Source organism: Balaenoptera physalus (genome assembly GCF_965194825.1).
Source record: "Balaenoptera physalus genome assembly, chromosome: 16".
NCBI classification, from domain to species: domain Eukaryota; kingdom Metazoa; phylum Chordata; class Mammalia; order Artiodactyla; family Balaenopteridae; genus Balaenoptera; species Balaenoptera physalus.
Window position 1 is genome coordinate 80,480,931 of NC_138898.1, and position 27,235 is coordinate 80,508,165.

General features: G+C 39.4%; 1 protein-coding gene and 1 long non-coding RNA gene across 7 annotated transcripts in view; one reads left to right on the forward strand and one right to left on the reverse strand.

Moving 5' to 3' along the window:
* Positions 1 to 27,235, reverse strand: part of AUTS2 (activator of transcription and developmental regulator AUTS2) — a 1,112,861-nt gene that overhangs the window by 711,820 nt on the left and 373,806 nt on the right. The window lies entirely within an intron of this gene.
* Positions 1 to 27,235, forward strand: part of LOC309646275 — a 638,120-nt gene that overhangs the window by 580,629 nt on the left and 30,256 nt on the right. The window lies entirely within an intron of this gene.

The window sequence follows — 27,235 nt, forward strand, 5'->3', positions numbered from 1 at the left end:
CTGGTGTCAGAACCCAGCACCACCAATACTTTGCAGAGAGCAAGGGGTGGTGAAGAAGAAGATGGAGCCAGGAGGCGAAGGCAGTTTGTAAGGGGCTCCCCTCCCTGAACGGCAGCCCTAAGAAAGCCGGCTTGGGCCCCTTCTGCCTCACAGGGGACGGTTCAATGAGTCCTCAGCCTCACAGCCCTTCCCCACTGTGTAAGAGGTTCTTGAGCCATATGATGACAGGGCAAAGACCAAGGAAGCAAGAGGGGGACTTCCTACCGTACCCACATCACAGGCAGGCATGGAAGAGGCTCCATCTCCCAGCAAGGGCTGAGAGGCTGCAGGGCCACCATGGAGCTCAAAATCCATAGACGGCCGAGTGCAGGATAGCAGAAGCAATCTGGAAGATGCAAAGGACTACTCTGAAGTATGAAAAGACAGTAGAGAAATACTGCTTGTTCAGGCCAACAGTACCAAAGACTCATGCCACCCACCTCCCATCTACACGTCCTCAAAGCAGGTGAGGTTTCCATGGGGCTCAGGAGCCTAATTTTTAATGTAACTTCATGATACAATTACTTAAGTCAAGTTTTCTCATTTGGGACATAATATTTCTGCCTTCTGTTTCATGGGAAAATGGTTTCCAAGTTCCAAATCAGTAACTTACAAACCATTTTTTGTAACAAAGACCTTGACGAGCTAAATTAGAGGAGAGAGGTTAAGCAAGGAAATGAGGGAGCGGAACAGGAAAGTGGGAAAAGTAAAAGAAGAAGGAGAAGAGAAGAGAGAGACATGGCTGACGCGAGTTTTGTTTTGTCAAGATTCAGTTCCACAAGCACATCAGAGCTGGATGTCAATTCCAGAATTAAGCAAGTCAATATAATACAATTCTGATCTGATTCTTTCATCAGCCAAAATGACTGAATGACCTTTTCCATCTTCAGCTCACCACCCGCCCCCCATGCCAAGCTTTACTTAGTCATGGTTGAAAATAGGGCCCTTGGAAGAAATCTTGCCTTTTCCTAATTTCAAATCAACACATAAGTAGCCTCTGCTCCTATTTTAAAGGAATACCTCCAATAAGAGTTACCTAGTTATCTGGCAGACCTTTATGACTAAAAACCAAATTAAATACGTGTCAAAAATTACTCAAGTAACTAAAGCAAATCCCTCCCGTGGCTGTCCAACAATGGCTTTGATCCTGGGAACTGAGCTCTCCTTATAAGCTTTTCTTCCTGATTTCCAAATCCTGTTTTGTGAGCACAGTTGAATGGATAAATCCTGTTTGGAGATATTGGAGAGTATTCAGTTTGGGTATAATTTAAGATCTTTAGACTGAATAAACAGAAAGATTTCAATGATGCCTAATAAACATATTCTTCTGATCCTGCCTCAGGACAGGTTAGGTAATGCAAAATCTCAGTGGCTGAAAATAACAAAGGTTTATTTCTCATTCACACTATATGTCTGCTATGAGTCAGTAAAGGTTCTCCTATTCAGTCATTCAGGAACCCAGACTGATGGTGTGGCCAATATCATGAATATTACTAACCCTCACAGAGAGGAAAAGAAAATACAGTAAAGTACACACCCAGAAGTCGTCCTCACATTGCATTGGCAAAACAAGTCACATGGCTTCCCAAAGTTAAAGTGGTCGGAGGAGGCCATGTTCCCAGAGAGAGAAAGAGAGAGAGTTGGAATATTTTCAGACAGCCTTAATAACTACCAAAATATTTTGAGCACACCTGAGTATGAAACTTCCAAAATACTAACTATAAACTGACATGCACACTTTTTACGCTATTCCTTAAGATTAGGAGAAAAGAAATCATGATTAGCAGTCTGAAGGCAGAAGACAAATTTGACAACTCTGTCTCAACTATCATTTACTCTCAACTAAACTAAGACAAATGAAGACTGTTTCTCCTTTTAGTTAAAAATGTCCTTCATGACAGCTGAAATATACTTAAAAAAATAAAGCTCACATATAATACATCTTTGTTAATTACCCTCGTATAACACTGAACAGAGAAGACAGGTATCTAGCTGTTAGTGCCCAGGGAATAATAAAGACAAAGCCTTACATGTGAATAGCACTTTATAGTTGAAAAAAATATTTTGACATATGTCATTCTGGTCAGGCACCTTAAATACATTTTTTAATAGTTTAAAGGTGGGCAAGGTAGATATGCAAATCTCTTTAAAAAATAGAAAGGCTTGGAACTAACCCAGTCAAAATCATACCAACTTAGGTCTCATAAGCACTAAGCTAGAGGCCAGTCCCACAATTTACAAATCCTATGGCCTTGGGCAAGTATTTTAGTACAAGTCTCATTTTCTTCACATGTAAAGTAGAGTTAACACCTTGGACCAAGCTACTTCATAGGGTTATTATGAGGATCAAATAAAGAAATACATCTCAAAACACTTTTAAGACTGTAAAAGAGGACTCAAAAATAAGGGGGCATCATTTTTATCACAGAAGATCCTTGTTATTGGTTGCTGCACGTAATAGGTGCATAAAACCACAGAGGGGAAAGGCAAGAGGCAGTTCCTTCTTTAAACAAAGTCAGTAATGTTTTGGGATCAACTAGGTTACTATGTGACAGGGTGAGAGAGTGGCATGGACATATATACACCACCCAATGTAAAATAGATAGCTAGTGGGAAGCAGCCGCATAGCACAGGGAGATCAGCTCAGTGCTTTGTGACCACCTAGAGGGGTGGGATAGGGAGAGTGGGAGGGAGGGAGATGCAAGAGGGAAGAGATATGGGAACATATGTATATGTATAACTGATTCACTTTGTTATAAAGCAGAAACTAACACACCATTGTAAAGCAATTATACTCCAATAAAGATGTTAAAAAAAAAAAAAAAGGCTTGCTGCAATTCGAAAAGAAGAATATAGCCCACTTGTGTTTTAGCCAATATTTCTACTCTTCTCAGTGCTACAAGCAAATTATTCATTTGCCACAAATTCAGAACTTTCTATAATATTGTATACATATATATTTGGTTTTTGTCCTAGTTCCTGACATAGAACTCCTAAATCCCTTGGAATTCCTGAGTGATAGGAGTGTCACTCAGGTTTGGCTCTGAGACAACTTTTGCATATCCCCCAAACAGCTTCAGGATGGGAGCTGGTTGCCAAAAAGACCAAGACATGATTACAGGGCTGGAACTTCCAGCCATACCTCCAAACTTCCTCCAATTTAGGGGAGGTGAGAAAGGCTGGAGATTTTCAATCACCAATTGTCAGTGATTTAACCAATTGTGCCCATGTAATAAAACTTCCATAAATACCCCCGAACAATGGAGTTCAGGGAAGTTCTAGGTTGGTGAACACACTGAGGTGCTGGGAGGATGGTGTGCCTGGAGAGGGTATAGAAGCTCTGCACCCCTCACCCCATACCTGTCCCATGTATCGTTTCCACTTGGCTGTTCCTAAGTTGTATCCTTTATATTAAACTAGTAATAGTAAGAAAAAATAGCCTAAACAGGTGATAACAGATAAAAGAAATAAATATATATTAAAGCATACCACAGAAGAGTGGAATATACAATGCAAGGTAATTTTAAAATGGATTAGAAAAACTGAAACAAACAAACAGAAAAGGGATTACGTATCAATAACATAACAAAATCAGGGCCTCACTGCATGTCACATATTAAAATAAATTCCAGATCTGAATTGAAGTGTTGGCTATAAGTAATAAAACCATAAAATAAAGGAAAAATGAGCTAAAAAATCAATGATTTGTGGGAGAAGTATACAGAGAAAAATATATGGATATATACATACTTAAAACATTCATACAATATAAGTAATTTGTTCAAAAATAAGAAAGCAAGCAGCGGAAGGAAGCATATTTTAAACAAACGAGACAAAGGGTTAATATATTTAACACATGATAAGGTTGTACAAAAAAACTAATGAGTCAATAAAAGCAGCAGCACAGAACAATTAACAGATGAAATACAAATGATCAATAACACATGAAAAATGTCCATGGGCTTCCCTGCTGGCACAGTGGTTGAGAATCTGCCTGCTAATGCAGGGGACATGGGTTCGAGCCCTGGTCTGGGAAGATCCCACATGCTGCGGAGCAACTAGGCCCGTGAGCCACAACTACTGAGCCTGCGCGTCTGGAGCCTGTGCTCTGCAACAAGAGAGGCCGCGATAGTGAGAGGCCCGTGCACCGTGATGAAGAGTGGCCCCCGCTTGCCACAACTAGAGAAAGCCCTCGCACAGAAACGAAGACCCAACACAGCCAAAAATAAATTAAAAAAAAAAAAAAAAAGTCCAATCTGTTTGGTAAGAAAAGAAGGGCTACCGAAAAAAGTGAGTGATCATTCATTCCAAACACCTGTAAAGATAAAACACATCTGATGATATTTGAGGGTGGTAAGAGTACAATAAGCAGTCTTATGAATGTGGAAAATATGAATAAAAAAAATCTTAGGCAATATGTATCATGTGTCTTAAATATACTCAGACCTTTTAAAGAAAGATGGACAAATAGGTAAACAGCATGAGTTTCAGAGACAGACTCTCCAGATCTAAGTCCAACCTTCACCTTACATGCACTTTGTGACCTCAGGCAAACTATACACAGTTTCTCCAACTCCACTTTTCTCATGTCTAAGATAGAGATAAATTAATTCTTACTTTATAGGATTGATATGGGAATTGAAATGTGCGATGCATGTAAAGCATTTACTACAGTGACTGTCACATAATAAATGTTAGATAAATCTTAGCTATCATCATTACATCACCACTACCACTACCACCAAATCCATCCAGAAAAATGACCCAAGTAGCAACATAAGTTTTTAAGTATACAAGAGAAATATACGCATACTTAACCCTGAGGAAAAATCTACAAGGAAATATACCGAATGTAAGAGTGGTTGCTATAGAATTAAGGACAATTTTACTTCTTCTGTAACAGATTTTCTTTCTAAGTTTTCTACAAAGAATATGTTACTTCTTGGAAAAACAACTATTATTTTGAGGGAAAGAAAAGGAGAAGCTCCTTACGTGATGTTATTATTTTTATTTTGTAATGATAAGTATAATAAAATTTAAAGAAAAGCAAAGTTGTTTCCATCAACTATCTCCTCAATGTATAGAGCATTTATTTATTTATCCTGCATTTATTTCTAAGTTCCTATCCTCACTGAGGACCAAGAAAAATATTTAAAGTAATAGGTGTAAAAAGAGCAATTAAGGATAAATATCCAAAGGAAACCATAAACAAGATGAAAAGACAACCCTCAGAATGGGAGAAAATATTTGCAAATGAAGCAACTGACAAAGGATTAAACTCCAAAATTTACAAGCAGCTCATGCAGCTCAATGTCAAAAAAACAAACAACCCAATCCAAAAATGGGCAGAAGACCTAAACAGACATTTCTCCAAAGAAGATATACAGATTGCCAACAAACACATGGAAGGATGCTCAACATCACTAACCATTAGAGAAGTGCAAATCAAAACTACAATGAGGTATCACCTCACACCAGTCAGAATGGCCATCTTCAAAAAATCTACAAACAATAAATGCTGGAAAGGGTGTGGAGAAAAGGGAACCCTCTTGCACTGTTGGTGGGAATGTAAATTGATACAGCCACTATGGAGAACAGTACGGCGGCTCCTTAAAAAACTAAAAATAGAACTACTATACGACCCAGCAATCCCACTACTGGGCATATACCCTGAGAAAACCATAATTCAAGAAGAGTCATGTACCAAAAAGTTCACTGCAGCTCTATTTACAATAGCCAGGACATGGAAGCAACCTAAGTGTCCATCAACAGATGAATGGATAAAGAAGATGTGGCACATATATACAATGGAATATTACTCAGCCATAAAAAGAAACGAAGTTGAGTTATTTGTAGTGAGGTGGATGGACCTAGAGTCTGTCATACAGAGAAGTAGTCAGAAAGAGAAAAACAAATACCATATGCTAACACATATATATGGAATCTAAAAAAAAAAAAAAGGTCATAAGAACCTAGGGGCAAGATGGGAATAAAGACACAGACCTACTAGAGAATGGACGTGAGGATACGGGGAGGGTGAAGGGTAAGCTGGGACAAAGTGAGAGAGTGGCATGGACATATATACACTAGCAAACGTAAAATAGATAGCTAGTGGGAAGCAGCTGCATAGCACAGGGAGATCAGCTCGGTGCTTTGTGACCACCTAGAGGGGTGGGATAGGGAGGGTGGGAGGGAGGGAGATGCAAGAGGGAAGAGATATGGGGACATATGTATATGTATAACTGATTCACTTTGTTATAAAGCAGAAATTAACGTACCATTGTAAAGCAATTATACTCCAATAAAGATGTTTAAAAAAAAAACAAAAAAAAATTAGTTCTGGATGAACCCTAGAGTTGAATATGAAAGTGAAAACAATAAAAACTATTAGAAAAAAATGGCAGCTTGGATTCATGACTGTATGAAGACAATGATTTTTTTTAAATATGAAAAGAATAATAGCTACAAAGAAAATAATAATTTGGACTGCATTAAAAGAATTTCAGACTCAGTAAAAAAAATCCAGACTGAATAAAAAATTAAAAGGGAATGACAGGAAAAATTCCTCCAAAAGTACTCTGTAGATTCAATGAAGTCACAATCAATATCTATGGATATATCTTTGTGGAAGAGTTTATTATAATATATACGAAAATGAAAAGTAGTAAGAAAAGCCAGAGCATTCTTGATGAAGGATGGAAAGACCTTATCTTTAAGCTATCAAGATTTATTATAAAGAGACAAATTGACCAAAACTTTTAATAAAGGACCCATTTTAAAAACCAAAAAGCAAAAAAAAAAAAAAAAAAAGGATAAATATCTAGCCCTGTGAAAAGATAGTACAGTAGACACCTGAACAGCATAGGGATCAGGGGCACCCACACATACCCCCCCACCCCACCTCCCGAGCACAAAGTAAAAAATCCAGGTATATAACTTTACAGTCCACCCTCCTTATCAGTGGTTCTGCATCCATGGATTTAACCAACCACGGATCACGCAGTACTGTAGTACCTATTTATTGGAAAAAATCCCCATATAAATGGACATGCACAGTTCCAAACTGTGTTGTTCAAGGGTCAACTGTGCATCACCTGTGCCTAATTCTACTTGGCTAAAACCTAGGGAGGGGAACAAGGATATCAGAACTCTTATCCTGGGTTCAAAGTACAGAGAAAGCATGATCAGAAATCCCTAATTCTTATGGAGGCAAAGGTAACAAAGTTTACTCTCTCTACCTCTTCCGCTTTTTTGGAGTAAAATCTCAGAAACAAAAGGGTTGCACCAGCAGAGTTGACTTTTCTATAAAGCACCTCCACAAGACATGACAGAGTATGTTGTTAAAAGTCTCCACTGGATCCCCCCTGCTCTCTTCCGACTCTGCTAACAGGATAAAGTGAGTGACAGGGGCATATGATCATTTTTTAAAGGTACCACACAAGCAAACTCCTTTAGAACTGGGGGGAAAATTATCAAAGCTCTTGTACCATCTGTCTGTGGAGGGAGAAAAAAAAAACACAACAACAACAACAGCTGGTGCAAGAAGTAGCAAGATGTTGGTCCTGGAAGTGACAAGATGGGAAATGACAGGAAACAGCTTTCCACTCCTCCAACAGCAAAAGAAGCGTGCAGCCTGTGTTCTAGTGTTTGAAAACCTCCAGATGCTGCCCTCGTCTCACATTTCCATATCTTTGTTCAGACAACATCTGAAAGCCTGCCTTTCTTTTTTCAAGCACTCTCTTTCTTTGGAGGAACATACAAAGCTATCAAACGCAGGCTTCTCCCCCTCGTCCTCTCTCCTATAGGCAATATGGAATGAATTTTAAGTGCCACCATGGAAGAAAAAAATATACAAAAACAGCATCATGTGAGCCTCTGTGAAACGTTTTCCAGTTGTCATTTTCAAGAAATATTTACCATGTGCTCTGGATTCTGTCATTTGGCAGTTAAACTAACATTAGATTTGGAGTAGAACGTCTAAGGACCTGAGGAATACAAACCCTACAATGAGCAGAGTTCAGGGGATGGGGAAACCCATGCATCAACTGACTACTTGGAAACAGTGGGCCATGCTTCCTGACCCACTGCATTAAGCACTACCACATGCATGCATTTCTCTCCACTTTAAACTCTGGGTTTATGAAGTCAGAAAGAAGGAAATGTTCTAAACAATATACACATAGTCCAATGTCAGAATTTCAAAGGACTGACATACAATGTTAATCAAATATTCTCATTTAGCGTTGTTCCATGTGCTAAAGATATAAAACCAATTTTCTTAGAACTCTGGAATATGCGCATAAAATATACTAAAATTACACTGAGTAAAATTTAAAATTTTATTTGATGTCACAGATCATATTTCTGCGTCACGCCTTTTCAGGCTCCATCAGCCTACGTGGTCTCGCACAGCTGGTACACAGCTCCAAGTTCCCCTCTCTTCTCCTTTGTCAGGTCAGCTCAGCCTTTATGACCCAGGTTGGGTTCCATCTCCAGCATGCCTCCCAAAGTTCCCTCTTCGAGAGAGTGAATCTTTCGCATGAACTCAAACAGTGTATGTGGGTTATAACAGCCCTCAGGATGGTAATTTCTCTGTTAAGAGGAAGGTATGTCACAACTCATAGTGAACTCCTCCAGGGAAGAGGTCATGTTTTCTTGATCTTCACATACCAATCTTAGCATCATGCTTGATAAGCATTAGAAAAAAAAAAAACTATTAATCAGTACTATGTGTCAGACATCAAAGATTCAAGGCTTGAATGGAACATAGTTCTTTTCCCCCAGGGACTTACAGCACAGTGTGAACCTGGATATAAAAGTAATAATTATGACAGTGTGTTCAGTGTTATAAACAAGGCACTCTGGAAATATGGACCAGGCCATCCATGGAAGATGCTCAATCAATGTTTCATAAATTACAAGATCTTTACAACAGGTTCAACAGTTGAATGTGCTTACTAGAGAATTCTATTTAACTGTGTAATCTTGGGAAAGGCACTTCATTTCTTTGTGCCTCAGTTTCCTCATCTATAAAATGGGATAACATCATAAGGATTATATGAGAATTCACTGAAATGATATTTTAAGCATTTAGAACACTATCTAGTGCATGATATGTACTCAATAAAAGTTAGATCTTATTTGCTAATGGCTCTTCCAGTTTCTACTACAACAAAAGAGTAAATGATATAGTAATTACTTTATTAATCCAATTAATTGAAGTATAGTGCATTTTCAGGTTAACAGTCTATTTTTCTCATATCCCATATCTAATCCTGTCAGTTCTAACAGCCAACTGCAGAATCCCTTCACTTCCTACCACCTCTACCTCTACCCCCTGCTCTGTGCTCCCACCTTTCTCCCCTGGATGCTTACTGTGTTAGCTGCCTAACCTGTCTCCCTGCTTCCACCTTGGTCCCTGTGCTCAACACAGTGGCCACAGTCATCATTTTAAAATGTAAATAAAGCATATGACTTCCTCACCCAAAACCTTCCAGCAGCTTCCCAGCCCAACATCAATAAAACTGAGGATGAGAGAAGTACATGTGAGCATCCCTGAATTATACACCTGATAAGGAGCCTTATTTGGCAACTGTTTCTCTTCTGCTTTGTCCAGCAGTTCCCAAGTTCCCTTGAAGGGAGTATCTTATGATCAATCACTCCATCTTACTGCTTTTATTAATTCTCCTTGACTTACTGAAGTTGAAATAAACATAAGCAATGGTCAGAGAGAGTAATCTATATCCCATGCATTTTGCTGTACCTTTCTCATATTGTCAGCCTGGGGTAACACGCATAACAGAGAAAACCAGTACTGTTGTTGATAAGAGATTTAGCCAACTGCGATCATTGGTTTGAGAGCCACTCAAAGCCAAAAAAAGTTGACTCCCCAACATTTATTCCACACTCCCCCACTGTGCCGGGGGTCATACCACTTGAGGAAATGACTCCAGCTCCAGGCCTGGTTAAGCCCCTTAAAGTCCTCTCATCCTTTTTGCCAGCAACTGGTGAGGAACTCAGGCCTAAGCAAGACATGCCAACCCAAAGTGACAGTTCTTATGCTGATGCCCTAAACTGGTCCAGAGACAGAAGGGAGGACTTTTATTCTGTCTGGGGGAGAAGTCAGCTTCCTTTCGATCTCTCTCAATCTCCCTGCCCACACTCCCACATTTCTGCAATTACCTGTGAGCAAAGCATGAGGCCCTGACTGCTACCAGTAACCATGCACAAATAGCTTAGGGATGATGCTGATACTATGAATGCAAACAGATGAGACAGAAAGAAATGAGGTCTCTGAGGACAGACACTCCATTAAGTCACCGAATCAACCAACCTGAGGTCGTCACCACATCTGGACTTCCAGTAATGTGACCCAATAAACTTCCTTATTGGTTAAGCAAGTTTGAGTCAGTTTTCTGATACTCATGGTTGAAAGCATCATAACTTACACATTTAATGGAATTCTCTGCAATTAAAAAAAATCACTTTGATACCCATTTCAACACTATGCTTTAATTAAGAGCCATATAACAAAACCTAATTTTCACGTGAGATTATAATTTTTTAGTTAGTTCAGTGAACAAAACAAGACACCAAACATAAATATGAAACAGCATCACATGAAGTAACTCAATGAAAAGATGCAATCAAACAACCAGAAGTTAACCAGGAGTCACATTTATGTGTCATCACCAAAGTATATATGGCAAACAGACTGGCTATAAAATTATACGTTTAAATGGTGTCTGCACTGGACAGTGTAGTGCCTACACTTTAAACAGTGCCTACACTTCACTTAATGATAAAAGCAAAAATGTGGATTTAGACTCACCTGTGAATAAGAGATGGAATTACTAAAGAGGGATGTGCTCTAGATCCTGTGGGCATGCTAGGGTAGGAAAAAATGGCATAGACTGAAGATGCTGATTCAACTCTCCCTTCTGCATTACCTTCTCCAAATCATCCTGAGTCCAAGAGAATAAGCAGTAAATCTTGAGTGAGAGACAATGTGCCAATTGCCAGATTCAGACATCAGCTCCCCTATTAAATTCCAGGAACCCTCGTCTTCCTATTTGTGAAACAGGAGTTGTGTGTGTTCCCTTCTACGGTTCCTTTCTGCTCTGAAAAGCTAGGCCATATAAACAATAAAAGACTCAAATTTCTACAGTGTAAAATGAGGGTCTCGATCTTAATACCTAGACTACTTACCTCCATATTTATTCATAAATATTTATTAGGTACCTACAATGTGCCAGGCAGTGTGCCAGCCCCTGAAGAAATGACAGGATCAAATATGATCCCTACCTCCAGGGAATTACAGACCCAGGGGAAGGCTGTTATAAGCATAAAAATCTTAGTGAACTAAATTAAGTCCAAACACTTTATAAAGTATGTAAGCATCAAGTTCCAGTTTTCTAAAATGAAAGTAATGAATTAGAATGATGATCTCTAAGTACCAGATCAATTTTATAACTAGAAGGAACCTGTGCCACAAATCTGAATAAGATGTTGTAAGTGGGTAATGAAGAACAGTTTCCAAAAATCAATTTTAAAAGATTGTGCTTCTAAGTCTGCCAAAACCTCAGACTCATGATTCTCATCCTAGCTCGTCCTCACGATTTCTACCAACGAAGCATGAGGTAGTCAGAGGCCCTTCCTGATCAGTTTTATATCTCTTAAACCTTGAAACTTTTTCTAGTTACTCCTTAGTTAGTTTATTGTCTTTTACTGAACAGGAAGCATGCCATTTATAAGTTCCAAATCGCTGATGGCTTATGGTATATCACACACATGGTGAGCAAAAAATACATCTGGGACTGAATTTTTAAACTCATCATATGATAAAATATGCAAACTTCATACCTTACTCCATGAAAATTGTTCTGTCAGTTTCCTCAAACTTTCGTTTAACTGCCAAGTTTTTCACATATCCTGCATGGACTTTTTCTTACAACTACTTAGTTGTTTTTTTTTTTTAATTGACATTAGACAAGTTAAATGTCTTTAAAACCACTATCTGGGGCTTCCCTGGTGGCGCAGCGGTTGGAAATCCGCCTGCCAATGCAGGGGACACGGGTTCGTGCCCTGGTCCAGGAGGATCCCACATGCCGCGGAGCGGCTAGGCCCGTGAGCCACAACTACTGAGCCTGCGCGTCTGGAGCCTGTGCTCGGCAACAAGAGAGGCCGAGATAATGAGAGGCCCGCGGACCGCGATGAAGAGTGGCCCCCGCTTGCCACGACTAGAGAAAGCCCTTGCACAGAAACGAAGACCCAACACAGCCATAAATAGATAAATAAATTAATTAATTAAAAAAAAAAAAAAACCACTATCTGAAGATCCCTCTTTGAGTACAGTTTTATTTTCTCTTTCCCAAGGTAGGTTTTAAATCCAGTGAGTTTCCACAGCTATTTGGATCTTTTGAATTTAAAGATCAAGAGTGATTTACAAATAAGCTGAAATGTACAGAACATGACCATTAATACTATCTGTGACACTCTGGGCAAATCTTACCTTAAATTTTTCCATCTCCTCCTCCCCAAAGATAAACAGAGCAGTCACATATCAACCATCTTATTCTACATTTCTGTTAAGGTACTCAAAAATAGCATTAGCTTCATTGCCGGCCAAAGACACACGGCTGACTCACGGAAGGAGTCAGCGGAAAATCATGTCACCCCTCTCTATTTTCTTTTTTCACAGTTGGGTTTTCGAACATAAGTTTACCTAACCCTTACCTTTAAACCTTATTTTGGCCACCACCCAGATAGTCAAAATCCAGTTGTGTCCTGTTTTTCCCACCCACCATATTTATGATCCCTCCTATTTCTGAAACATTTGTAACCATATCTTCATCTCAAAGACAAAATTTAAATAAGATAGAGCCAAGGACAGACATTTATAGAATGATCCTTCTTATTTTATGTGTGTGTGTGTGTGTGTGTGTGTGTATACATATATATATATATATATATCTTTATTGGAGTGTAACTGCTTTACAATGTTGTGTTAGTTTCTGCTGTGCAACAAAGTGAATCAGCTATATGCATACGTATATCCCCATATCCCCTCCCTCTTGAGCCTCCCTCCCACCCTCCCTATCCCACCCCTCTAGGTTGTCACAAAGCATCGAGCTGATCTCCCTGTGCTATGCAGCAGCTTCCCATTAGCCATCCGTTTTACATTTGGTAGTGTATATATGTCAGTGCTACTCTCTCACTTTGTCCCAGCTTCCCCTTCCGCTCCTGTCCTCAAGTCCGTTCTCAGCGTCTGTGTCTTTATTCCTGCTCTGCCACTAGGTTCATCAGTACTGTTTTTTTAGAGCCCATATATGTGCGTTAAGATATGGTATTTGTTTTTCTCTTTCTGACTTACTTCACTCTGTATGACAGACTCTAGGTCCAGGTCCTATCCAGAGTGAAACAAATGTTCTTAACCAGTGAAATAATAATGAAATTAATTATAAATCTTGACAATCATAATGCCACCGAACCTATATTTTTCTAATTGTTCACAAAAGGATCATGGAAGACAAGGCCAAAAATCTTGCTGAAGTCCAAATGAATTGTGTCTATGACATGCCCCTGAGTTACTGTCCCACAGTCTTGCTAAGGAAGGAACTGAGGAATACATGCTGGCTTTCTGCAAGCACTGTACTCTTTTCTCAGTGCTTAGGTATCCTATCACTTGTTCTGAAATACTGTCCAGGATCCAAACAAAAGGTTATAGAATTTACTTACACTGTTTTCATTAAAGTCAAAACACATGGCCTCAAAGATGATGGTGAGTCTATAATCCCCTGGCATCAGGAGCCCTGAGTCCATTCTCTGCAGGTGGACAGGTATTCCCTTACAACCTATTCTTCCACCTTGAACTTCTAACTCATCTGTCAAATCTGATTTTCCCCTGTTTAGTTAGAAGCTCGTTTTCCTTTACTGAGAGGTCAAATGCAGAATTGGAACTAAAGAATCCTGCATTGTGCATCACCCAGCACTACACCACTCACCATTAGAAGTAATCACTATTGCATTTTTCACAAAACTAGAACAAAAAATTTCACAATTTGTATGGAAACACAAAAGACCCCAAATAGCCAAAGCAATCTTGAGAAAGAAAAATGGAGCTGGAGGAATCAGGCTCCCTGACTTCAGACTATACTACAAAGCTACAGTAATCAAGACACTGTCACAAAAACAGAAATATAGATCAATGGAACAGGATAGAAAGCCCAGAGATAAACCCACGCACATATGGTCACCTTATCTTTGATAAAGGAGGCAAGAATATACAATGGAGAAAAGACAGCCTCTTCAATAAGTGGTGTTGGGAAAACTGGACAGGTACATGTAAAAGAATGAAATTAGAACACTCCCTAACACCATACACAAAAATAAACTCAAAATGGATTAAAGACCTAAATGTAAGGCCAGACACTATAAAACTCTTAGAGGAAAACATAGACAGAACACTCTATGACATAAATCACAGCAAGATCCTTTTTGACCCACCTCCTAGAGAAATGGAAATAAAAACAAAAATAAACAAATGGGACCTAATGAAACCTAAAAGCTTTTGCACAGCAAAGGAAACCATAAACAAGATGAAAAGACAACCCTCAGAATGGGAGAAAATATTTGAAAATGAAGCAATTGACAAAGGATTAAACTCCAAAATTTACAAGCAGCTCATGCAGCTCAATATCAAAAAAACAAACAATCCAATCCAAAAATGGGCAGAAGACCTAAATAGACATTTCTCCAAAGAAGGTATACAGATTGCCAACAAACACGTGAAAGAATGCTCAACATCACTAATCATTAGAGAAGTGCAAATCAAAACTACAATAAGATATCACCTCACACCAGTCAGAATGGCCATCATAAAAAAATCTACAAACAATAAATGCTGGAGAGGGTGTGGAGAAAAGGGAACCCTCTTGCACTGCTGGTGGGAATGTAAATTGATACAGCCACTATGGAGAACAGTATGGAGGTTCCTTAAAAAACTAAAAATAGAACTACCATATGACCCAGCAATCCCACTACTGGGCATATACCCTAAGAAAAACATAATTCAAAAAGAGTTGTGTACCACAGTGTTCACTGCAGCACTATTTACAATAGCCAGGACATGGAAGCAACCTAAGTGTCCATCAACAGATGAATGGATAAAGAAGATGTGGCACATATATACAATGGAATATTACTCAGCCATAAAAAGAAACGAAATTGAGTTATTTGTAATGAGGTGGATGGACCTAGAGTCTGTCATACAGAGTGAAGTAAGTCAGAAAGAGAAAAATAAATACCGTATGCTAACACATATATATGGAATCTAAGAAGAAGAAGAAAAAAAGATCATGAAGAAACTAGGGGCAAGATGGGAATAAAGACACAGACCTACTAGAGAATGGACGTGAGGATATGGGGAGAGGGAAGGGTAAGCTGTGACAAAGTGAGAGAGTGGCATGGACATATATACACTACCAGACGTAAAATAGATAGCTAGTGGGAAGCAGCTGCATAGCACAGGGAGATCAGCTCGGTGTTTTGTGACCACCTAGAGGGGTGGGATAGGGAGGGTGGGAGGGAGGGAGATGCAAGAGGGAAGAGATATGGGAACATATGTATATGTGTAACTGATTCACTTTGCTATAAAGCAGAAACTAACACACCATTGTAAAGCAATTATACTCCAATAAAGATGTTTTAAAAAAAAAAAAAGAAGTAATCACTATTCTCAGAACAAAACTTAAAAGAGCCCCTGCTTTTTTTTTTTTAATGGTTTTTGAGATTTGTTATTACTAGTTTCTTTCTAGCCAGCACTGAACAAGCCTTCCAGTATCTAAAAGCTCAAGCTTAAATCAACCCAGCTTTCTGTTATCAGGCAGACCACCCTAACTTTCTGCTGTCAGGCCATCCTAATGCAATACAGAAGGCTTGGCTGAATTCCAAGCTTCTGTCTAGTCCTCAGGAATCAGTGCCCTGGCCAATGGGCATACAGTCAGTCATGACCAATTTTTCTGCTGTTGCTTTAAAGGAGGCAGGCAAAAGAACAACCCCTTGTAATCAGATAACTAGAGACACTGGCCAAGAACTGGTGCCATCTGCTAATCTGGGTAGAAACGAGGTTGAAGAGAGAAAGGTTGGAGATGGGGCAGATGGGACTCTCCTAGTCATCTGCTTTTATTAACTTGCTCCTGTTTGTGTTCGATAATTTGAGCAAAAGATAGAAAGATACGTCTCTCTGTTGGAATAAAAAGATGAAGGGAGAACACAGTGCTGAATTATTTCTCTCTCCTGCTTCTACATTCCAAACAATTCCCATACCATCCTTCTGGCTGAAAAGGGCAAACATCTCATCTCTGAGATGAGAGCCCACAAAGGTATTTCCTAATGTTCACTAGGATTAGATGTTCCACTGCTGTTCTTTGAATTTTGTGACTAAATTTAATTTGTACAACTGGACACAACTGACATTTTATCTGTAATAACTTCACAGCTCTTTACAAGAATATTTAAAAATCAGAATAGAGGACAATATGATTACAGCACAATCTGAGGGCCTAGTGAGTGACACAGGATACACAACTATTTTTGATCCCACCATTGTCTACCTCTTCTAACTCCTGCCATTCTACCCTTTGCAAATTATACTCCACTCATTCTATTCTCTTTGTAATTCTATAATTATATCAGACTGATTATGTCTCTTTGTGCAGATACTTCTGATACAAAGCTAATTCTGAAAATATGAATCTGTTCTAATGCAATTGATATAAGTAGGAACGATTTGAGCATAACATGAATTTTGTATTTGCTTGCGTGTAATTTCATATATAAGAAATACTAGGTTATATCAAACAGTATTTGTCTTTCTCTGACTTATTTCACTTAGCATAATACCCTCCAAGACCATCCATGTTGTTGCAAATGGCAAAATTTCATTCTTTTTTATGGCTGAGTAATATTCCTTGTATATATGTACCACATCTTCTTACCCATTCATCTGTTGATAAACACTTGGGTTGCTTCCAAATATTGTCAACTGTAAATAATGCTGCTATGAACACTGGGGTGCATATAACTCTTCAAAATTAATGTTTTTGTTGTTTTCAGATATAAACCCAGGAGAGGAATTGCTGGGTCATATGATAGTTCTATTTTTAGTTTTTTGAGAAACCAAAAAAGCAGACTCACAGATAGAGAACAAACTAGTGGTTACAGTGGGGACAGGGAAGATAGGACGGGCAATAAAGGGGTAGAGGAGTAAGAGGTATAAACTATTATGCATAAAATAAACTACAAGGATCTACCATACAACACAGGTAATATAGCCAATATTTTGTAATAACTATAAATGGAGTATAACTTTTAAAAATTGTGAGTCACTATATTGTACACCTGTAACTTATACAGTATTGTACATCAACTATTTTTCAATCTGAAAAAAAAGAAATACTAGGTGAATTCAGAAAACTGCACCCAGTTGAACTGAGCTGTGTAGGAATGTACAAAACACACACACACACACGCACACATACCACAAACATTTGTGTGCATTATGGGCCATTCCCATCCACATCTGGTGTCACAACTTTCCACCCATTTCAGACAACCTTCTTCCACCACTTCACAATAATTCACAAGCGGCAACCCTCCCACTGCCCACTTATACAAGCAAACCTCAGGTCTCTTTCAGTACACAGTGCCATGTTAATGTAGGTTTGGTGTTTTTTTTTAAGGTAATCATTTAACATGTGAAAACCTACACTACTTTTTTTATTAGGTTCCTATTTTTTTTGTCACTGATGAACTTTTTGAGTGACAGTGTACAAATTCAGACCTACGAGAAACATGGAGTTCCTCCAAGAAAGGAATTAAAGTGGCCACCACTGGGTTTTGCACATGGTAGGCTCTCAATAAAAACTTGGGAAGGATGGGGAAAGGTTAATTTAAACACACTTTTCTAGCCAACGTTCTGTCCTTGTTTGAGGTAAATTTTGCAAAAAGTCAGTCATATTCACACAGTCCTTTAGAATTTAATGCATTATACCCTTTTTCATCTAGTCTTCACTGATGATGAACAAGTAGAAGAAAAAAACTACCTTCATTTTATGACAGCAGAAACAGAATCATGACCAAATTAAGTATTTTTTCTTCCTAAGTCCAACAGGTAATTGTGGTAGAACTAGACCTATAATCCATGACTTCTGATTCAGACACCACTCATTTCTGCCTACCTACTCATCAAGGTAAAAACATAATGATGGAAAAATTATGGGGCACTGAAATTTTATCTGTTCAGAGTTCAGAAATTAGCTATGTTTAGGGAAATTTCACAGTCCCCTTCCTTTCCTTCAAGTGCTAATGATGTAATCATAGCCATCAAAGATTATAACTTGGTACAACCTTTATCCCAATGCGTGGGGCTGTGGGTGATGTTACATAGAAAATTCCTACGGGTGGGTAGCAGACACATCCTACAGAGCTAAGCCTCATACTCCAGAGATGTGACAGTGGAGGTGTCTTCTGTCTGAAGTGATCTCCCTCTGATATCTGCATGGCTTACTCCCTTACCTCCACCAAATACCTGCTTAAAAGTCCCCTCAGTGAGGTCCACCCTGACTGCCTTATTAAAAATTCCACAATTCTCCGACTATGATAAAGAGGCTTTCCTCCTTACATGCTTTCTACCTCTAATTTTCACCTTCCAAAACACTTTAAGATTTACATACTTACTTTTTTTCTTATATTATTCATTAGAATTTAAGCTCCATGACAGCAAATTTTTGTCTACTTGGTTTGGATATTATCACCCCAGTATTTACAACAGTACCTGACACATGGTAGGAGTTCAAGAAATATTTGCAAAACAAATGAATACACACATGGATGCACAAGCATGGTTCTTTAAGCCATTTTAAGAGTAAAATTAATCATCTCAAATGCACAGGACCAAGCACCTTTAAGGAACTTGCTCAAACTGAAGGGCAACATTCCCACACATGTGGTCCGTTCAGAAGGCTAGACACAGGTTCCCCCCAGGGAGCTCTTAGAGTTACAGGAATTGTTTTTTAAAATGTGAGTGTGGTTCATATTTATAGTTTGAGGTAGATTTACTCCGTGTTGCCATTGCTTCTACAGAGAAAGAATAACTGAGTCACTCCTCTGCATTCACAGCACCTGCAACAAAGTCACTTGAAAACAAGAGGTGGGAAGGAGGTGGAACTGGGTGCATTCAAAAAGAATTCATGGCTGAGAAGGCAGGTCTCATGAAATATACACCAAAGTGTTTCGCGGAAACACCTCTAGAAATGGCAGAATATTAAATTGTTTCTGCCCTCCAATTCACTTAAAGTCCACCCAAGTCTATAGGTTAGTTATAAACCCCAAGGGTCAAGCTCATTCTCTTTGCCACTGAGCGTAACAAAATGAACTTATGATGTCTATCTGCAGGTATCTATATTCGTAAGAACTTAGCACACAAATACTTGGTTCCGAGGCATACTGAGTTGGTCAATTTAATTTCATGTCAAAACCAGCATTTCATATGTAGATTGTGACCATCAAATAAAAATATATGTGCATCTCCAAGTAGATGGTAATACTATGAATACTGTTTGATTATAAGACTTAAAAGAACAAGTTGACTCTCATTCTCGGTACTAGTACCTCACGTCTCTCCAAATCTCTAATTTCTCATCTGAAAATAGGGAAAATGCCAGCTGTGCCTCAAGAGGTTATTGTAAGGATTAAATGAACTAAACCAGTTCATTTTCTAGTTTCGGTTTCGGATAATAAGAACACCTAGGTAGACTGTTAAATCTCAACCCTATCTGCACATTGAGAACCAGCAGAGGAGCTTAAAGAAATGATGCCCAGGCCTATCTTGAAAATGTGCTGATTTAAATGGGCTGGGATTGAGTTTGTTTGTTTTTTTTAAATGTTCCAGTTCCAGGTTATTTCAACATAGAGCCAGATTGGAACACTAAAGATTTAGATTCTAATACCCAGATTTAGTAGGTCTGGGGTAGGTTAGGGAATATGTAGTTTTTCACAGGTACCCTACAGAACACTTAAAATCAAACAGTATGAGAAACAGTGACCTAATAAACATAACAAAGCATTAAAAGCATTTATCACAGTACTTAGCGAAAAAGTAAGCACTCAAACTATGGCAAAATAGAAAATACTTTTGTGTGTGTGCATTATATATATAAATATACATATATAATACACACACATGCACACACACATAGCACATGTATTAATCTAGGTGTATTTGAAAGGAACCCACAATCATAAACTATTTAACATAGTTAATGAGTAAACAGGCTTTATCTTTATGACGTCCATGCTTCCAAATGTATTTTAACAAATATAACATAAAAGTATTTATTAAAAATATATACCGGAATACAAGTCTTAAAGCTTTTAGAACTTCTATAAAGAAAAAAATCTATCCTGAACAAGTCTGGTATAACTTTAGAGAGAAAGGGAAGCGAGATGAGTGGGCAGGAGGAAGAAGGGAAGGAAAAGAAAATTAATTCATGTAAATATTGGCACTGGGTAGTGAGGAGGGGAGTATTTGCGGGAGATTCCTTGATAAAAAAATACTTAAACACTTCTGTTCTCTTTGTCTCCAGATGAGGGTAAGGAACTAATATTTATTGACTCTGGCTATGTGCCAGGCCTTCTACACCCTGAAACTCAAGTCAACACTCCCAGACAGCCCTGCAAAGGAGCCCCCGCTATCCACAATCTACACAGGACGCAATGTGCACAAAACACAATCAGGCTTTTCTCTCACAGACTCAGAGAGGCTTAACCACCTGGGCCTGACCGCCAGCTCCTCTGACAGAGCGAGGGAGCAGAGAACGAGGCCCCCTGTAGCACACCTCCTCAAGCTGGTGCTCCTCGTGCACTGTGCTCGCTGCAGCTTCCTGAAGGGGATCCCAGAGTTCCTACCTGCTCTGCCTTTTGTGACACAGCACCTCCAACAATCTCTATTCAGCAGATAAAGAGCAGTACCCTTGTTGGGTCAGTGACCATCACCGAGGGAACCTACAAGCTCCCGTGGAGGGAGTTCTGGGAATGAATTATTTATGAAAATGGCCAGTCAGTCCTCATGGTGAAAGAAGATAAAAACACCAACTGGTATTGGAAGATACTTTCCTCCAAGAATAGCAAAGTGGGCTGCCAACTCCCATTACTGGACCCACCTTAGAGAAAAAGACACTCTGGGAAAGACAGGTTGAGTGACTCAGACTGTACACAGGCAGACATTTTCAGTAGAGAAGTACAAATTCCCAAAATACTCCTGGCTGGGATGCATCCACCAGCTTTCAGGTATATTTTGGGTGTCAAGCATGATCTTAGAGACCGATGGATGGACTCACCAACTGGAATTCTATGGGTTAAGAAGGAAAGGAATGTAGAAACCAACCAGAAAGAACTCTAATCCTCCAGAAGACAAGCAGCAACAATTCTGATGATGGCAGCAGACCAGGCCCTCGTCCTTCTATGTGCAGTGGCAGCCGATGGCCTTGAACCTGGGGTGCCTTGCTGCTGGGGCACTGCTGGGCATAAAAACTGAAGAATGATCTGTAGAACAACTCTTAAGTATTAAGTATCCCAGGAAGCAGAGGGCAAACACGAGAAGATGAGAAATAGAAGGAGGAAGAGCCCTTCTGAAAAATGTCCTCCTTAATAGTCTCAGTAGGTATTTAATTTCTATTTTTTTCCCTTTTCTTTGAATTCACAAAGGCCAAATCTTCCAGTCAAATTAGAGTGCAGTAAAGCATTAAGTCAGCATTCAACAGGTTTAATTACTGTGTAAATGAAAGAAATTATTATTCATTCATGACATTTATTTCAGACCCAATGCTAGCTGCTTTTACATAAAGTTGAGGGTGGGGGAGTAAAACATAGAAGGGGAGAAAAGAACAAGAACTAGGATATATAATTACAGCTGTATTTCTTTGCCAAGTATTACTGAGCCTAAACAAAAAGTGCTTGTTTGCTCTTTTGAGAAAAAGCATGTGATCCATCAGTGGTGGCTCTAAAGAAAGCCTCTCCTCTCCTGACACATGGCCAGACTTGATAGGTATACCAATATTTGAAGTGCCAATAACGGGGGGCTTATTAAGGCCACAAAGCCTGGTAGAGCCCATTGTGGTTCGGAAGTCCTGAACTCTGGGAACAATTCTAGCAGTCAGGCCCTACAAAGTAACGGATGCTACCTTCCCCAGGAGGGAAAAAAGGCCAGTTGATGCTATCAGGACTACTGGACAATGCATCTTTTCTAATGAATTTCCACAGAGTTTAAACAGCTCCCACAAGCAGAAAACACACACACACATGCACACGCACAAAACCCTAAGCTAAATCACATGTGGTATTTATTTTTAATTCTCATCTGTCTGCCTGGTGGAAGAGACTGCAAGAGAGAGTGCCTGGGGAGCTAGTTCAAAACAGGGAGAAAATGGGCTTTTCTGGTGGCACAGTGGTTAAGAATCCGCCTGCCAGGGCTTCCCTGGCGGTGCAGTGGTTGAGAATCTGCCTGCTAATGCAGGGGACACGGGTTCGAGCCCTGGTCTGGGAAGATCCCACATGCCGCGGAGCAACTGGGCCCGTGAGCCACAACTGCTGAGCCTGCGCATCTGGAGCCTGTGCTCCGCAACGAGAGGCCGCGATAGTGAGAGGCCCGCGCACCGCGATGAAGAGTGGCCCCCGCTTGCCACAACTAGAGAAAGCCCTTGCACAGAAACGAAGACCCAACACAGCCATAAATAAATAAATAAATAAATAAATAAATAAATAAATAAATTAATTAAAAAAAAAAAAGAATCCGTCTGCCAATGCAGGGGACATGGGTTCAATCCCTGGTCCGGGAAGATCCCACATGCCGCGGAGCAACTAAGCCCGTGCGCCACAACTACTGAGCCCACGTGCCACAACTACTGAAGCCCGCGTGCCTAGAGCCTGTGCTCTGCAACAAGAAGCCTGCGCACCACAACAAAGAGTAGCCCCCGCTCTCCGCAACTAGAGAAAGCCCGCATGCAGCAACGAAGACCCAATGCAGCCAAAAATAAATAAATTAATGGGAAAAAAAAAGAAAACAAAACAGGGAGAAATATCTGTCCACAAATCAGCATGCCAATGAATGGGAGATAATCTGTTACCTGAATTGCTAAACCTCTGATTTTATCAGAACATAGTTATTACATACCATAATCCCACTGAAAAGCTCTAGGTTTTCCAAAGAACACTCTGAACAAAGTCAAATGCCTAATCAAAACATATCATCTTCCTACTCCAAAAAATACTCACACAAACACGAGAACACATACAAACACACACAGGGATATTTTTGGAACCAGTTATCCTCAAATCTTCCCTAAACCTCCAACCACTAGCATTTAATTACTACAAATACTACAGCAGTTAGGAATTGGCAGTAACAACCTCAGGGTGTTTTAAAACTGAGGCCACACAAGTTGTGGACAAGAAACTACTGTTGAGCAATTTAGACAGACTTAAGGAGCAAGCACAAATCTGAGAAGTAATAATAATGAAGCTGTGATTGTTAAGGTTGAAGGTTTACTTGTACGCTTAGAAGACTGACTGAATAAACTGAGATGACTGAAAAAACAACTTTTGTAGATACCTTAAATATTCCTTGAGACTAAATATCTTAACTAGACTTAAAACTTTCTGCTGATTTCAGTGCCAATGCCTCAATTTCCAGGGGCATAAAAAAGTATGAGTGTGAAGAGAAAATTGTCTATGCATTATTATTGTAACAATTATTGAGAATTGCAGTAATATTATTTAGACAAATCAATGAAACAATTATATGTATTAATACTTAACTGAGAGTCAGAATTAAGTAAGGGGCTTGGTATTCAGTCAGTATCCTAGTCTAGCACCAGATTCCTTCAATTCCTGACTTCCCCATTTTGAACTGTGAACGTGTTAAGCAAAGACGTATTAGTGGGAGCCCAATTAATAAATCTCTCTTAATTCTTCATCCAAAGCAATCCTGAAGCTTGACAGAAGTTCATGGCTCTGACCACCACAAGCTAGGTTTTCCTGGGGTCTGAAGCAGGTAGCATTATGATTTCTGTCTGCACACTGCCTAAGCCCTGTTCTTGTCTCCTTCAAAGCTCTGGCTTTTCTCAAGGTTGTTGTCCCAAGTATTATATGACTTTCACTCCACCAGGGAGAATCTCTTACTACTTTATTCTGAATTAGGCCTTAAAAGAGATCGCCTTCCTTCTCCCAACTTTCGAAAGAGAAAGAAAATCAGAATTTTTTAAAATATATTTTTAAACCCTATTATTGTTTTTGTTGCCTCAGCACCTTTTCTTCATTCTTTGATAACCGCAGCTCAAGTCCCCTTTGAAGGCTTAACCCCACTTACCTTGTGGTCCCAGCAGTTTGGGGAGGGCTGAGAGGGTCATGAAAGTCATCCCACCAAAGGGTGTGGTTGTCACATAGATCCAGCCACAAGTGACTGATTTAAGAATGACCACATGACCAACGTCAGACCACAGAAGGGTGGCAGCAGGATTCTTGTTGGAAAGGACAAGAATGAGGCTCACTCTCCCAGGACTGCTGAGCTGGCAGAACATTAGTCGTCTCTGCCTCTATACCACAGAAGCCAACACAGAGGAAGCCCTGCTGAGGGATGGAGACAGATTTCTTAAAACACTGAGTTCCTGAAATTCAGATGCTTTTAGCTAGTTTACCCCTTAGCCCTGTGATTCTTAAACCCATAAAATTTTGAGTTGGGGCTAAGATTCAGAGATGTGCCAGCAATTTATGTTAAAGATAGTACTACCTTTTTATGTGATTCTGCAGCTCTGGTGAAACCACATTTCTTTACAACCATCCCAAACTTCCTCCAAGTATCATCACCAAAAAGCCTTCCTGGATGACTGTTCCAAATACACTTAGAGGTACACAGACTGGTTACCCCTCCACTCCGGCTCAACCATTACTATGCAACAGATCAGGTACTATCATATGTGACCTAATCAATCATTATATATCACCTGCTCTTTTTATTCTTATGTAGTCATGCCAGGCTGTGAAGCTTCCAGAACAAGGATATATTACTTATCCTTATATTAGAAAGAGCACAGATTTTAGACTCAGAAGATCTGAGTTTAATCTCACCCTTTCAGTGGCTTTTCTGAATTCTGCTTCTCACATCTTAATGCTAGGCTAATAGTATCTGTTTTATTTTTTCCCAGGTTTATTAAGATGTAATTGACATATGACACTGTATAAGTTTCAGGTATATAACTTGTTGATTTGATACACTTGTATATTGCAAAACCATTATAATAATATCTGCTGTAAATGACAGCAGTGATAACAAAGTTACATAACTTGTGAACATATGTTGCAAACTTTAAAGCACAAAGTAAGTGATGATGATGACGATGATGATGTCTCGTATGTTCCCGTCAGCAGATCTGTGAATGAGCTTAGTGGGGAAGGGAACCACCAATCATCACTTGTTCCTTGAATTCCTGTGCTCCTTTCCCATCCCACCTGGACACAACCACTAAGTGATACAATAGACAGGAGCATCAACAAAAATGCCATGAAGAGGATATGACCAGTGGACAAATATGAGATTTCTGGGCTCTAGAATAAAAGGATTTCAACACCTGTTATCTTTGTCTAATTGTGTCTTTCCCATTTTGAGGGGACACCTTGTATATGTGCATACAGTATATATAAGCAAAAACATTATAGGTATATTACAGAGGAGGTATGTTCTACCCTCAGATACCCACCTAGTTATTTTAAAATAAAGACAAAAGATATCTTAGTGTAGAAAGTACTCAGATATCAAGATAAACTCTGTATTTCACAATGTAATTTTGGGAAAATAACTGCCTATATTTCAGTCTCAGTTTCCAAAGTTTTTCAAGTAAAGGGTTGAGATTGGATGAGTTCCAAGGTCTTTCTCAGCTCTACAATAATTTTTTTAGAAGATTTTTATAGCATATTTAGGTTTACAATAAAGCTGCGAGGAAGGTACAGAGAGTCCCCATATACTTCCTGCCCCCACGCATGCACAGCCTCCCCCATGCACTCTGGTTAGTACAACATCACTCGCCAGAATGGTACCTTTTTCTTTTTTATACCAAGGATGCACCTACAATGAATGACACATCATAATCAACCAAAGTTCTATGATAACTTTTAACTTCCTAATGATTTAGATTATCATTATCACATAGTGTTTAATTTCCTTATTACATTTCAATTTATCTAATAAGCTCCCAAATGTAAGTCTAAAGTTTCATTTCTTCTATTGTCATGCAGTAATAAACGACTCATACTTGTTCTCCAAATGTGTTAACAATGGTCTCGTTCCTTAAATGTTTTAAGTAAGTTCTCACTCAAGGGCTACCTACAGGCAAGATCATTTGAAATACACTGACAACCAGCCAACTCATCTGTTTTCATCAGCTTGGTTTCCTGTTAGTGAGCCGCTCCTGTCATGATTCTGACAGAACACCTGGATGGATGGGGCAATCCTGGGTATCACAGCTCAGAAGGCCCGCAGGAAAAACAAAATGTTTAATTCACACTGCTGTGGCCCAGGTCTGTCTTCCATTTTACCTTTCTGAACTGCTTTCCTACACTATCACCTCAGCAGGTCTCCCTGGACCTCAAATCATTTTAGTAAAAGCACAAATAAAATTAAACTCTACTATGCAGTAAAGGGAAATGAAGGAATGAAGAGGTCCCTGTACTGATTCCTCTAAGGAAGGTCAAGACAGACCTGTGCTCACAAGATGCTGCATTTCCAGCTCTCTGCTCCAGTTCCCAGGCCCCCATCATCTTCACCAATTAATGACTTTCACATTAATTAAACACAAAATTTCTCCTCTCTTCGCAAGATCCCATATGTCCTCTTTCCACTGCCTGGTACTTCTTCTATTGACTGAAGATTAGCTCTAGTCTCTCAGCCTTAAATCTGTATAAATATGGCCACCAGCATGAAGAGCTAACACTCCAATGGACACACCAGTGCCAGGCACCACCCTATCCAAATGCCTTTTCAGAGATTATCTCTTTTAATCCTCACCAACCAACCCTATGAAGTAAACATTATTAGCCCGATTTTACTGATGAGGAAATCGAGACACAAGAAGGTGAAGTAGCATGC